General features: G+C 37.0%; 1 protein-coding gene across 9 annotated transcripts in view; it reads right to left on the bottom strand.

The window, feature by feature from the left end:
* The window catches only part of Cdh18 (cadherin 18), a 1,022,663-nt gene that overhangs the window by 754,033 nt on the left and 254,062 nt on the right, over positions 1-14,568 (bottom strand). The window contains exon 1 of one of the 9 annotated variants that reach the window (XM_087621798.1): positions 14,124-14,468. The exons of 5 other annotated variants lie outside the window; for them this stretch is intronic. The gene's annotated coding sequence lies outside the window, so the exon portion shown is untranslated. Of the gene's footprint in view, positions 1-14,123; positions 14,469-14,568 lie in introns of those variants that run through there. 3 more of the 9 variants (XM_087621795.1, XM_087621815.1, XM_087621809.1) reach the window with 3 other exon arrangements.

The following is a 14,568-nucleotide window of genomic DNA, read 5'->3' as shown; positions in this document are numbered from 1 at the left end:
TTGAATTTCTTATGCCTTTCCATGATATATGAAATTTCATATGGGGTTTTTCTCTTGAATTAACATTAAATTACTCCACTTTATGATTCCAGTTATCAGGAAATTACTATAGGATCTTTCCAGAAAATATAAAAATTGACATTCAAATTTATCATCAAACCACTGTATTTAGGGTCTGTACACAGTCATAATGCAATCAATTCGCATACAAAACATATGGTTATAATCTATATAATTCTTTAATTTTCTGTTTTGCTTAAATGCTCTCATAGATAAAAGGAAGAATGCCTATTGGTACAGTAGTTTGAATGAGATGTCATTTATATTCTTAGGCATTCGAATACTTAGCTCTCAATTGGTGACGCTGTTTGGAAAGCCTTAGAAAGTTTATGAATGTTGGAGGATGTGCATACCTGGCTAGAGTATAATGGAGTAAGTGGATGATGCATAACTATAGAGGAATATTAATCCAAGATTACCTACATTGTATGGAATTAAAGGTATATTGAATGTTTTTTGATATCCCAGCAGAGTAGTCTTGTTGCTGGATTAAAGGCTGTACAAGGTCAGTTTACAGAAGGAGGTAGAAATGTTTGAAAGTGATGTCTAATTGAAGATCAGACAAAGTCATGAATCAGAGAAAATATTGAAAAAATGTGTCAGAGATAGGACATGCACACTCTCTTACAAGAAGAACACAGGCAAGTTAATGGAACTAGTAAATATCATCCTGAGTGAGGTAACCCAATCACAGAAAAAGACACATGGAATGCAATCATTGATAAGTGGATATTAGCCCAAATGTTCGAATTACCCTAGATGCACAGAACACATGAAACTCAAGACAGATGACCAAAATGCGAATGCTTCACTCCTTCTTTAAAAGAGGAACAAGAAAACCCTTGGCAGGGAATAGGAGGCAAAGTTTAAAACAGACATAGAAGGAACACCCATTCACAGCCTGCCCCACATGTGGCCCATACATATACAGCCACCCAACTAGACAAGATGGATGAAGCAAAAAAGTGCAGGCTGACAGGAACCGTATGTAGATCTGTCCTTAGAGACACAGCCAGAATACAGCAAATACATAGGCGAATGCCAGCAGCAAACCACTGAACTGAAACAGGACCCCAGTTGAAGGAATCAGAGGAAGGACTGGAAGAGCTTGAAGGGGATCGAGACCCCATATGAACAACAACGCCAACAAACCAGAGCTTCCAGGGACTAAGCCACTACCCAAAGACTTTACATGGACTGACCCTGGGCTCCAACTTCATAGGTAGCAATGAATAGCCTAGTAAGATCACCAGTGAAAGGGGAAGCCCTTGGTCCTGCCAAGAATGTACCCCCAGTGAACGTGATTTTTGGGGGGAGGATGGTAATTGGGAGGATGGGGAGGGGAACACCCATTTGGAAGGGGAGGGTGGGTGTTTGGAGTATGTTGGCCCAGAAACCGGGAAAGGGAATAACAATTGAAATGTAAATAAGAAATACCGAAGTTAATAAAGATGAAAAAATAAAAAATAAAAAAAATAAAAATTAAGAGAACAGCAGGGAGAGAAAGTCAGTCAGTTAGGAGTTTGTGCAGTGAGTGCAGTGCAGTGGAGTTGCGTTCATTTGTGAGTCTGCACAGTTCAGTACAGTTGAGTAGAGGTAGTTGAAGCCAGAGAATAGGAAGGAGCTAAAAGTTTAGAACAAATTTCTACAGTTAGTGTGAGCTCAGGGAGAACAATTCAATAGAGATGGCAAGAGATGCCAGACTTAAACAGTCCGTTTAGAAAGGAGTTTGAAAGGAGTTTGAGGCAGAATACCTGAATTGAAGCAGCCAGCAAGAGTACAGGAAAAAAGGGGAAGTGTGCTTATTCATCATTAAACCCCAGAGATGACTATTACATCAGGGCAACAAAAGTCACTTTTACAGCCCACTATCCGTGAAATGTTATTGCCTTGATAAAAGTACCTGCCACCTCTCCCCTCACCCCGTTCATCAGATCTACAGATGGTGAGCCATACAAGTAAGCTTGCCTTCACTCATTCATCTTCCCTGCTTCCTGAGCCCCGTTGGCCAAGACAAGCTGCCATGAGCAGCCTGCTATACCACGGGAACCTCCATTCTCACACCATCTCTCTTTCACCTTCATCAGACCTCTGCCTTCTGAACCACACAGGTAAACTTCCCTTCTCCAACACATGTTCCCTGCTCTCTGGGTCCTCTGGGCCAAGCCAAGCTACCTTGATCACGCTGTTACTGCAGGGGGAATCTCCATTCTCCTGTCCCCTGTCTGCACACCTTCATCTGACTTTTGGCTTCTAAAACATTCAGACTGTCAAATACAGAACCATACAGACTTACATGTTTGGAACCATAAAGTACAAAGCTACCCATCAGAGGCTTACCACATCAGGATGATTGAGGTTCATTTACCCTATCAATATTTACTGTAACAAAAACACTGAGAGATGAAAACTAGCCACATAACAAAGATTCTCAAAAGAACACAATCAACAAAAGCCAGGGCAACATGACAATTCCAGAGCTCAGCTACCCTACTACAAAAAGCCTTGCATGTCCTAACACAAACAAAACACAAGAAAATGACATTGTATCTAATTTTATAAGGATGATAGGGGCCTTTAAAGATGAAATGAATGAATACCTTAAATAAATAAAGGAAAATACAGTCAAACAGGTATGTCTTTTAATTTTATTTTTATCTGGTTATTTTATTTACATTTCATATCCTACTTCCCAGTTTCCTGTCCAAAGAAAAGACAAACAAATCTCTTCAAAACATACAAGAAATACAATTAAACGGGGGAAATAATAAATAAAAGTCTATAAGACCTGAAAAGTAGAAATAGAAGAAATGAAAAAACACAAAGTGAGGAAATCCTGAACACTGAAAAGCTAGGGAAGAGAACAGAAACAACAACTGTAAGCATCACCAACAGAAAACAGCATAAGAAAGAGAAAAATCTCAGGCTTAGAAGATACAATAGAAGAACTTGATACATCAGTCAAATAAAATTTTACATCTAAAAAATACTTGAAACAAAATGTCCAGGAAATCTGGGATACCATGAAAAGACCTAACCTAGAATATTTGCAATAGAAAAAGGTCAAGAGTCACAGCTCCAAGTCACAGAAAATATTCTCAAAAAATCCTAGAAGAATACCTTCCCAAACTGAAGAAAGAGAAGCTTATAAACCAACAAGAGGCTTGTAGGGCAATTAGACTAGATCAGAAAAGAAAATCTTCCTGGCACATAGTAATCAAAATGCAAAATCAACAAAACAAAAAAGGATATTAAAAACAGTAAAGGGAAAAAGAACAGGTGACATACAAAGACAGACCTAACAGAAATTTCACCCAGCTTTTAAATAGAGACACTAAAAGGTAGAAAGGCCTGGACAGATATCTTGTAAACTCTTAAAAAACCACAGGTGCCAACCAGGACTACTATATCCAGAATAACTTTAAATTAACATCGATGGAAAAAACAAGATATTTTAAGACAAATTTAAAGTCAAACAGTATTTATCCACAAATTGAGCCCTGTAGAAGGAAATCTCCAATTCAAACAGGATGACTACATCCAAGAAAACATGAAAACAAGGAAAGCATACGCACACACACACACACACACACACACACACACACACACACACACACACACACAGAGTCCAAATAACAGAAAATAACAAACACCCATTGTTAATATCTTTCAATTTCTCAATAAAAAGACACAGGCTAACAAAATTACAACAAAACCAGGGTCCATAATTCTTCTGCAATACATCTGACCAAAAAAGTTACTATTACTAGAAAGTGAAGGGCTGAGAAAAATTTTCCAAGTAAATCAACTCAAGAAACAAGCTAGAATAGCCATTCTAATATCTAGTAGACTTTCAACCAAAATTAAAGAATATAGATAGGGAAGGACAATTCATACTCATCCACTGAAAAATCTACCAACAGGATATCTCAATTCTGAGCATCTATTTTCCTAACACAATTGCATATCAGACTGCTTCCCAATCTCACCAACTGACAGGACATCTGGGCAAAAACTAAACAGGAAAACAATGAAACTAACAGTCACAATGAATCAAATGTCCCTAAGTATCACCAATAGACTATTTAACCCAAACACAAAAGTATGTACCTCCTTCTCAGTGCCTCACGGATCCTCCTCCAAAATGGACAATATAGTCTGTCACAAAAAGCCTCAACAGATGCAAGATAATTGAAATGAGGTCATGTATATTATCAGACCACCATGGATTAAAGCTGGACTTGAAGAACAACAGAAACACCAGAAAGCAAACATACTCAAGGAAATTGAACAACTCTTTACTAAATGATTTCTGAGTCTGAGAAGAAAAGAAAGAAAGTAAAAGACTTTCTAGAAACCAATCAAAATGCAGGCAAAACATACCCAATTTTTTTGGGACACAAAGAAAGCAGTGCTAAGTAGAAATTTCATAACACTAAGTTCCTCCATAATTAAATTAGAAAGTTTTCATCCAAACAACTTAAATGTTCACTTGAAAGCTCAAAAAATGGGGCATGGGGCATAAAAGGGAGGAAACAAACAAAATCAGGGCTGAAACCAATCAGTTAGAAACAAAGAAAATAATACAAAGAATTAGTGAAACCAAGAGCTGGTTCTTTGAGAAAATAAAGAGCTTAGACAAACTCTTAGCCAAACTAACCAAAAGACAGAGAGACAGTATCAGAATAAACAAAATGAAAAGTGAGACATAACCATTGCAGAAATTCAAAGAGCATTCAGTCTTACTTCAAAAGCTTATACGCCGAAAAATTAGAAAAATCTTAACAAAATGGATGATTTTCCTAGTCATATAATATTTACCAAAGTTAAATGAATATCAGGTAAATTATATAAGCAGTCCTATAAAACCTAAAGACATAGAAGCAGTCATTAAAAGTCTCCCAATGGTTTAATGAAGAATTCTACCAAGCTTTGAAAAAATAACTAATACTTATGCTCCTCAAACAAGTCCACAAAGTAGAGATAGAAGAAACACTGTCAAATTCATTTGATGAAGCCATAGTCAACCCGACTCCTAGTCTACACAAGACTCAACAAGAAAAATGGCTAAGATCAAAAATTCAGGTGACAGCAAATGCTGGCGAGGATGCGGAGAAAGAGGAACACTCTTCCATTGCTGGTGGGGTTGCAGACTGGTACAACCATTCTGGAAATCAGTCTGGAGGTTCCTCAGAAAATTGGACATTGAACTGCCTGAGGATCCAGCTATACCTCTCTTGGGCATATACCCAAAAGATGCCCCAACATATAAAAAAGGCACGTGCTCCACTATGTTCATCGCAGCCTTATTTATAATAGCCAGAAGCTGGAAAGAACCCAGATGCCCTTCAACAGAGGAATGGATACAGAAAATGTGGTACATCTATACAATGGAATATTACTCAGCTATCAAAAACAACGACTTTATGAAATTCGTAGGCAAATGGTTGGAACTGGAAAATATCATCCTGAGTGAGCTAACCCACTCACAGAAAGACATACATGGTATGCACTCATTGATAAGTGGCTATTAGCCCAAATGCTTGAATTACCCTAGATCCCTAGAACAAAGGAAACTCAAGACGGATGATCAAAATGTGAATGCTTCACTCCTTCTTTAAAAGGGGAACAAGAATACCCTTGGCAGGGAAGAGAGAGGCAAAGATTAAAACAGAGACTGAAGGAACACCCATTCAGAGTCTGCCCCACATGTGGCCCATACATATACAGCCACCCAATTAGACAAGATGGATGAAGCAAAGAAGTGCAGGCCGACAGGAGCCGGATGTAGATCTCTCCTGAGAGACACAGCCAGAATACAGCAAATACAGAGGCGAATGCCAGCAGCAAACCACTGAACTGAGAATAGGACCCCCGTTGAAGGAATGAGAGAAAGAACTGGAAGAGCTTGAAGGGGCTCGAGACCCCATATGTACAACAATGCCAACCAACCAGAGCTTCCAGGGACTAAGCCACTACCTAAAGACTATACATGGACTGACCCTGGACTCTGACCTCATAGGTAGCAATGAATATCCTAGTAAGAGCACCAGTGGAAGGGGAAGCCCTGGGTCCTGCTAAGACTGAACCCCCAGTGAACTAGACTGTTGGGGGGAGGGCGGCAATGGGGGTACGGTGGGGAGGGGAACACCCATAAGGAAGGGGAGGGGGGAAGGGGATGTTTGCCCGGAAACCGGGAAAGGGAATAACACTCGAAATGTATATAAGAAATACTCAAGTTAATAAAAAAAAAACAACTTAGACCAATTTCTCTTATGAACTAATACCTATGCTCCTCAAACAAGTCCACAAAATAGAGATAGAAGAAACTGTTAAATTCATTTGATGAAGCCATAGTCAACCCAACACCTAGACTACACAAGACTCAACAAAGAAAACTTAAACCAATTTCTCTTATGAACATAAGTGCAAAAATACTAAATAAAATGCTCCCAAACTGAATCCAAGGACACATCAAAGATATCATCCATCAAGGTTCAATAGATTTCATTCCAGGGATGTAGGGATTGTTCAAAATACAAAAATCCATCAATATAATCTCCACATAAACAAACTGAAAGAAAAAATGCACATGATTATCTTATTAGATGCTAAAAAAAACCTTTGATAAAATCCAAAACCCCATCATCATAAAGGTATTAGAGAAACTTGGGGTACATGGCACATACCTAAACATAATTAAAGGAAGATAGAACAAGCTAGTAATCAACATCAAACTAAATGGAGAGAAACTTAAAGCTATTCTACTAAAAGCAGGGACAAGAAAAGGCTGCTGACTTGCCCTGTATCTACTCAGTATAGTACTTGACGTTCTAGCCAGAGCAATAAGACAACTAGAGGTGATCACAGTGATACAAATTGGAAAAAAATCAAAATATCACTCTATGCATGTGATATAATGGTATATATCAGTCATCCCCAAAATTCTACCAGACAACTACTACAGTTGATAAACAACTTCAGCAATATGACTAGAGATAAAATTAACTCAAAGTAATCAGTTTTCCTCTTTATATAAATGATAAATTTAGGAAATAGCAGTCTTTACAATAGCTTCAAATAATATAAAATATCTTGATGTAACCATAACCAAGCAAGTCAAATATCTTTATGAAAAGAACTGAAGAAATTAACTGAATAAGGTGTCAGAAGATAGATCTTCCCTGCTCATGGATAAGTATGATTAATATAATGAAAACGAACATATTACCATTAGCAATCTACAGATTAAGCACAATTCTCATCAAATTTTCAGGACATTTTTATAAACCTTGAAAGAGAAATTCTCAATATATACAAAAAATCATAAAAGATCCAAGATAGCCAAAACAATCTTGAACAACAAAAGAATTCCAGAATGAATCACCATCCCTGACCTCGATATGTACTACAGAGCAATAATGGTAAAAACTGCATTGTATTGGTACAGAAAAAGATATGTTGATCAAGGGTATCTATTTGAAGACCCAGAAATAGTTCAACTTACCTATGGATACTTGACTTTTGACAAAAGAAGGTAAAATCACACAAGGGAATAAGAAAGTGTCTTCAACAAATAGTGCTGGTCTAACTAGATATCTATCTATATTTAGAAAAATGAAACAAAACTGATGTCCATGTAGATCAAGGCCCTCAACATAATAAGATAGACTAAATTTCATAGAAGAGAAATAGGGAAATACCCTTCAACCAGGAGCAGGGGATAAGCTCCTAAATAGAACATTAATGATTCAGGCTTTCAGTCTGATAAATGGGACCTTAGTGAAATGAAACGCTTCCATAAGGCGAAAGAATTGACCAATAGGACAAAATGGCAGCCTACAGATTGGGAAAAGATCTTCATCAATCCTACATATGACAAAGGGCTAATATGTAAAATTCACAAGGCATTCAAGAAGTTAGATATCACCAACCCAAATAATCCAAGCAAAAATGGGGTACAGAGCTGAACAGAGAATTCTCTCCAGAGACATGTAGAATGGGCACAGCACACTTAAAGCCATTAGTCATCAGGGAAATTAAATCAAAACAACTCAGGTTCAGTCTAGTACCCAGAAGAATTGGTAAGAACAAGATCTCAAGAAACAGAACATGCTGACAAGGATTCAGAGCAAGGGTAACGCTTTTTCATTAGTGATGGGCGTGCAAATTTTACAACCACTTTGAAAATTAACTTGTCAGTTTCTTAGAAGAATGGAAATAGTTCTACCTGAAGACCCAAGAATACCACTCCTGGACATATACCCGAGAGATGCTCCACCACCCCACAAAGCCACTTGTTCAACTACATTCATGGCAGCTTTATTCATAATAGCCAGTGACTGGAAACCACCTAGTTGTCTCTCAAATGAAAACTGCCTAAAAAAAAATATGGGATCTCTACTCAATGGACTATTAACTATAAAGACATCATCATGAAATTTTCAGGAAATGGATGGAACCTGATAATATCATCCTGAGTGAGTAACCAAGCCCCAAAAGTACAGGCATAGTATGACCTTGCTTATAAGTCAATATTATCCATAAAATACAGGATAAAATGCTACACTCCACAAACCCAACAAAGCTAAACAAGAAGGGAGCCACAAGCCAGGATTCCTGAATCTCACTTAGAAGGTGGAATAAAATAGTCTCAAGAGGCAGATGGAGAGGGGGACCTGAAAGGGAGAGTGGGTAGGGAGGGAAATGTGGCTATTCTGGACCTGGTGTAGGAAAGGACAGGAGACATGGCCATGAAAATGAATGGGAATCAATAACTGATAGAAATAAGGAGGTAGGGGGTTATATCAAAGAAGAGTGACCTGGGATAAGGGAGGCACCCAAGAAACAATGTGTGGTATCCTTAGATGTGACTTACAACACTGGGGATATGGAATTTGAAGAGGCTTCCTCTCGTAGCCAGGCAGGAAGCACGGAAGAACGATAGGGTCACCAAAACACAGACAAAAATTTTTGACCGAAAATTTATGCTGTCTACAGGAATGTAAGCATGGAGTATAGAGCAGAGACTGCAGAAATGGGTAATCCATAATTGGCTCAAATTGAAATACATTCCATGGGCAAGGACCAATTCTTAACACTATGATACTGTTATATTTTCATGAAGGAACATGTTGCCTCTGACAGGTTCTACCAAACATCTTACTCAGAAAGATATAGACACCCATAGCCTAACTGTGGATGGAGCTTGGGGACTCTTTTTTCCCCCATCTTTATTAAATTGGGTATTTCATATTTTCATTTCAAGTGTTATTCCCTTTCCTGGTTTCCAGGCCAACATCCCCCTAACATCTCCCCCTTCCCTTCTAAATGGGTGTTCCCCTCCCCATCTTCCCACCATTACTGCCCTCCCCCCAAAAATTCCATTCACTGGGGGTCAAACCTTGGCAAGACCAAGGGCTTCCCCTTCCACTGGTGCCCTTACTAGGCCATTCATTGCTACCTATGCAGTTGGAGCCCAGGGTCAGTCCATGTACAGTCTTTGGGTAGTGGCTTAATCCCTGGAAGCTCTGGTTAGTTGGCATTGTTGTTCATTGGGGTCTCAAGCCCCTTCAGCTCTTTCAGTCCTTTGATTTCTTCAATGGGTGTCCTGTTCTCAATTCAGTGGTTTGCTGCTGGCATTTGTCTATTTGTCATATTCTGGCTGTGTCTCTCAGGAGAGATCTACATCCGGTTCCTGTCAGCCTGCACTTCTTTGCTTCATCCATCTTTAGTTTGGTGGCTATATATATATATATATATATATATATATATATATATATATATATATATATATATATGGGCCACATGTGGGGCAGGCTCTGAATGGACATTCCTTCAACCTCTGTTCTAGACTCTGCATCACTATCCCCTCCTAAGGGTATTCTTTTTCCCCTTTTAAAGAAGGAGTAAAGCAAGAATTGTGGATCAGGATGGGTATAGAAATTTTATTAGATTTGGTTCTTATAACCAAACTTACAGTTTAAATCTTTTGTACATATTCTCCCCCTCAACAATCCTTCTACCATTCCCTCCTCCCTTCTCCTCTGAGCCAGTGGGTCCTCTTGATATATGCCCCATTCTGTCACTTCAAATCTCTGCTGGGCTTCGTGCTTCCTTTCCCAGTGAGACCAGAGAAGGCAGCCCAACTAGAACAAATCACACATAGAGACAACAGCTTTTGTGATAGTCCCTGCTCCACTTGTTCAAGACCCAAGTGAAGGTCAAGCTTCACATCTACTGCATATGTGCAAAAATATCTAGGTCATATACATGGCTATGAAATAATTAGTCTTTTTTTTATTGTTGTTTGTGGGATTTTGTTGTTTATGTTTTTTGTTTTGTTTGTTGTTGATACCATTTTGAGTCACAAAGTTGTTATTGAAAAGGAGCTGACCATATCATTGTGTTTTATATTGTGTTATGAAAAAGTGTATTTTAAAACAAAGGCAGATAGGTTGACCGTATCTCTAATCATGGCTTTCCAGAGGATAAGATGTGATGTTTCCAAGTTTAGGTTCACCCTGAGCTATACAGATTTTCCTAAATAGATGGCTGTATCTGTTTGAGATGTGACTTCTTAATTATACACCTTGAATTATAAAGAACAGGCAATCATAAATCTCAGATAAAAAGAATATCAATACAAGTACAATAAAATAATAACAATTTACACAAATGAATTAATAATATTTTTATTTTATATTGGTTAAATAATTTAACTCAACAATATCCATGAAATAGGATAATACTGTTTCTCACAATGTACAATGTGTTCTGCATTTTCAGTAGGATATTTGGTAAGGTTCCTCAGGTGGATGTTCTGAGTTATTGTTTTACTTTTCTGTATATAATACATATATATATATATATGTGTGTGTGTGTAAATATACATATATGTTTATATGTATACCTATATATAAATACAAACACACACAAAATATATATGTATATATATATGCAATATATATTTTGCATGTTATATAAAACCTTCCATGTTTATCTTAACGTTCTCATTTTCAATTTATTTTGATTTAATTAACAAAGAAATGACAAGGATGTTCTCTCAAGAAAAACATTCACTAAATATGAAAATAAGCAAAAAGTTTGTAACTGGATAATTCTTATTTTTATTAGTACATGATCTCATTAATTTATTTGTTAATGTAGCAAAAGAACTATTTGAATTACATTTAAATAGATGTAGCATCAAATTCCCTTTTAAATACCTATATTTATACCCAAACAAAATAATGCTCCCAGACAAAGTCAAAGTAGCCACACTTTCCAATAAATGGTGGTGAACGCACACCACAAGTTCCCTAAAATGATGAGAATATATGACTGTATGACTGTTGATGTCGTGAGCTAACCATGACATATATAGCACACTCTATAACCATTGCATAGGAAGAAGCAAGATATATATAAGAACTGGAAGGTAGAGAGTAAAAGGACCCTAACTAGTCTGAACCTGGCAAATCTGGGTGTGGCAGAACTTGTCCTTCTTCCCATTCCCTCTACCTTACCACAAATCATTGGATTATATTCCTAAAGCTGGTCAACAAGTATATTTCCTTATTTGGCCACTTACTTCTCTTGAGACTGACTAGCAATGACCATCTATAAAAGTAGTAATGTGCAGCAATCAAAAATCCCCTTTTGACTGCCAGAATTAACATACCCAATCAAAACAAAACCACTCATTCTCACATGGAGTATTGCCCTGAAAATTTATAAATTTCTGTTTACCTGTGGAGTACATCTGCCTCCTCTCTATCCAGAGGCAATCTGTTTTCCTTCTGTGGCAAATATTACTGGCCCCTCTTCCTTACTGTTTTCTCCTTCACCCTTGTTCTCTATCTCCTGTCTTTGTCTCTTATTCCCTGCCCTTTGTCCTTCCTGGAAAAATAAATCACTTTTGTGTTAAGAGCTTGGTCTTGACATGTCTTGTGCTGAATACTGGTCACTTTAGGAAGAAGTGCTGGGAAATTCCATGCCCTACACAGAACACAAACATTGCAATAAAGAACTTAAAATTTCTGCAGTTATTTGCACTGTGTATGGAATACACTAGGCCTGTCAGCAATTAGTCAGGTATTGGGGAAGAGAGTTCATAATGCACTAACTTTTTAATACTAAACTGGAAACTGTCCATAGGTTATAAATGAATAAGTCCTGTGTTTTTTATACATGACCAGAAATGAGTCTTGCAGGGTCCCCAAAATAGTCCTAAACCAATAATTACACACATAATCCACAATAAAATAGGAAAAGGGAAATTTCAAAGAAGAGTGGTATGAAAAAGTCCAGAAGGGTTATTAAAGAAGATTTAAATGAATGTCGTCAGGATGTTCTATACTTAATAAACTCACTTTTAAATTTAATGTATAAAACTAAATAACTTCTGTATTAAAGGAAACATAATCTCTCAGAATTTAGCTCAATGCAATTCACTTTGTTAGGTATTTTATAATGAGACTTACATTAGTTACTATTAATATTAGCAACATTATAAACACCATTCTTTTATTTTGATTATGAAGCTTGACCTCTAGTAGCTCAGCCCTCTCTCTTGCCTAATGGCAATTTTAAAAATACTCCTAAATGAAAAGTGTTTGCTTGTATTGTGATTAAAAAGCACAAAAATAGTATTAGAAAGAATTGTCATAGTACATATTTTAATTAAAGAATTATATGCAATTAAAATAGAAATAACTGATACATTAAAAATAACCTTCACTGTTTGGCTATATTCTGTGACTTGAGGATTTTAAATGAACATAAAATGTTCCAAGTCCTGGTATAAGTTTTCCTTTGCTTAAAGAGCCCCATGTTAACATAACTGTTCTGATCAATGGCATGCTCTTACGAAGACTGGTGACTGCCTGAAGAGCTGAGGAAGAGGGTGACTCAGCAGAGAGCTGGAGCAGAAATTCTTTATTTACCATCTTTATCCCTGGTGACCAAGTTTGTGATCCAGCTCACTGAAGCCCTTAAGAGGGGATTGCTCGTCCCCCGAGCAGATTCCGCAGAAGCTGGGCAATGAAAGCAGTGATTGAATAAAATAAAAACCATTCACCTGCATCATATCAGAAGTTCCGGCCCACTTTCAATTCTTTATAACTTTTCCTACATAAGAAATTAGTGATTCAGTACATTTACTACTCCATGAAAATTGGTTGTGCTTTTCTCAGAACTAAATGATCAAAAATATTATTTTATTATATGTGGACGTGAACCTCATTTCTACTCAGCTCATTTTCTCTTTTGAAAAATTTGCCTTAGCTGTGTGCATGGATTCTGTTTGTATGCCCAGGCTGATCAATATTACTTGAAATAAAGAAGTAAATTAAAGTCATAAACTATCATTATTATAAAATTTACTACCCCTCCTACAGAATAATTTTTAAATATAAAGCAAACATGTATCGTTTGCCATACCCAGTTCAGTAATAATCAGTAACTGATTTAATAGATGACATAAATTGTGATCATAAGTCATGTAATTTAAAAGGTAGATAAATTGTGGGCATGTATTTAAAGACATAATAATGCCATTTGTCACATACGTTAGGTCCATATTTTTCATTACTATTGGTTCTATAATGAGATTTAAACCTAAATATTTTCTGCATATTTTTGATTCCCATATTTTTCCTGAATAAGAATTACATAAATATCAAAATAATATGCATAGAGGGAAACCTTGTAGCTTTAGAATTATGGCTATTTCCATTCTATTTACAGCACACACAGTATAGCAAACAGGAAAGTTAGACAGACAGACAGACAGACAGACAGACAGACACACACACACACACACTGAATTGGAAAGAGTTGATTAAAGTAATAAATAATATCCCATAATCTATAAATCCTTTGGAAATATCAGCTGATATGAGAGTTAGATTGAATTTTCCTTACCATTGTAGACCAACAAGCATTCACATGAAACAAATCACTGTGTGACTTCTCTGTATGTCATTAAAATGCAATAAAATATATCATGCAGTCTCATGCCATGGAATAAAAGGAAGAAAAATGGCTTTGATGTAACTGACCTGAACAACATTTGTTTTCTGAAATATATCCATATGCAAGCAGACAGTGCTTTCGCGGCAGTTTGTATGTTTGATGTACAAAGCGTTGCATAAGCAAGAAAGCATTGCACAAGGTCAGAAATGAAACGCATCTGAGCCCGCTGTTAGCATTCAGCAGAATTTACTGCAGATATTCTGGGAACCTAGTTTTTTTTCCCTGTCATCGTAGATAAGATGACATGCAACCTACATAGAAGGCGAACACATAGATTCTTTTACTGAAGGAATATACTTTGCAATATAAAAAGAATGGAGCTGCCATCCGCAGCCAGGCTCTCTCTGAAACACTCCCTCTCTCAGACAAGTGAAATATTTGACTCTAACAGAAATCATGCATGAGGATTTGAGTATGCCTCTCAGAGTAAGTGTGCCAGCTGAAAACCTGGGAAAGCACGCTGATTTGAAA

Source organism: Rattus norvegicus, chromosome 2, assembly GCF_021556685.1.
Source record: "Rattus norvegicus strain SHRSP/BbbUtx chromosome 2, alternate assembly SHRSP_T2T, whole genome shotgun sequence".
Classification (NCBI taxonomy): domain Eukaryota; kingdom Metazoa; phylum Chordata; class Mammalia; order Rodentia; family Muridae; genus Rattus; species Rattus norvegicus.
This window is presented reverse-complemented; position numbering and strand designations above follow the sequence as displayed.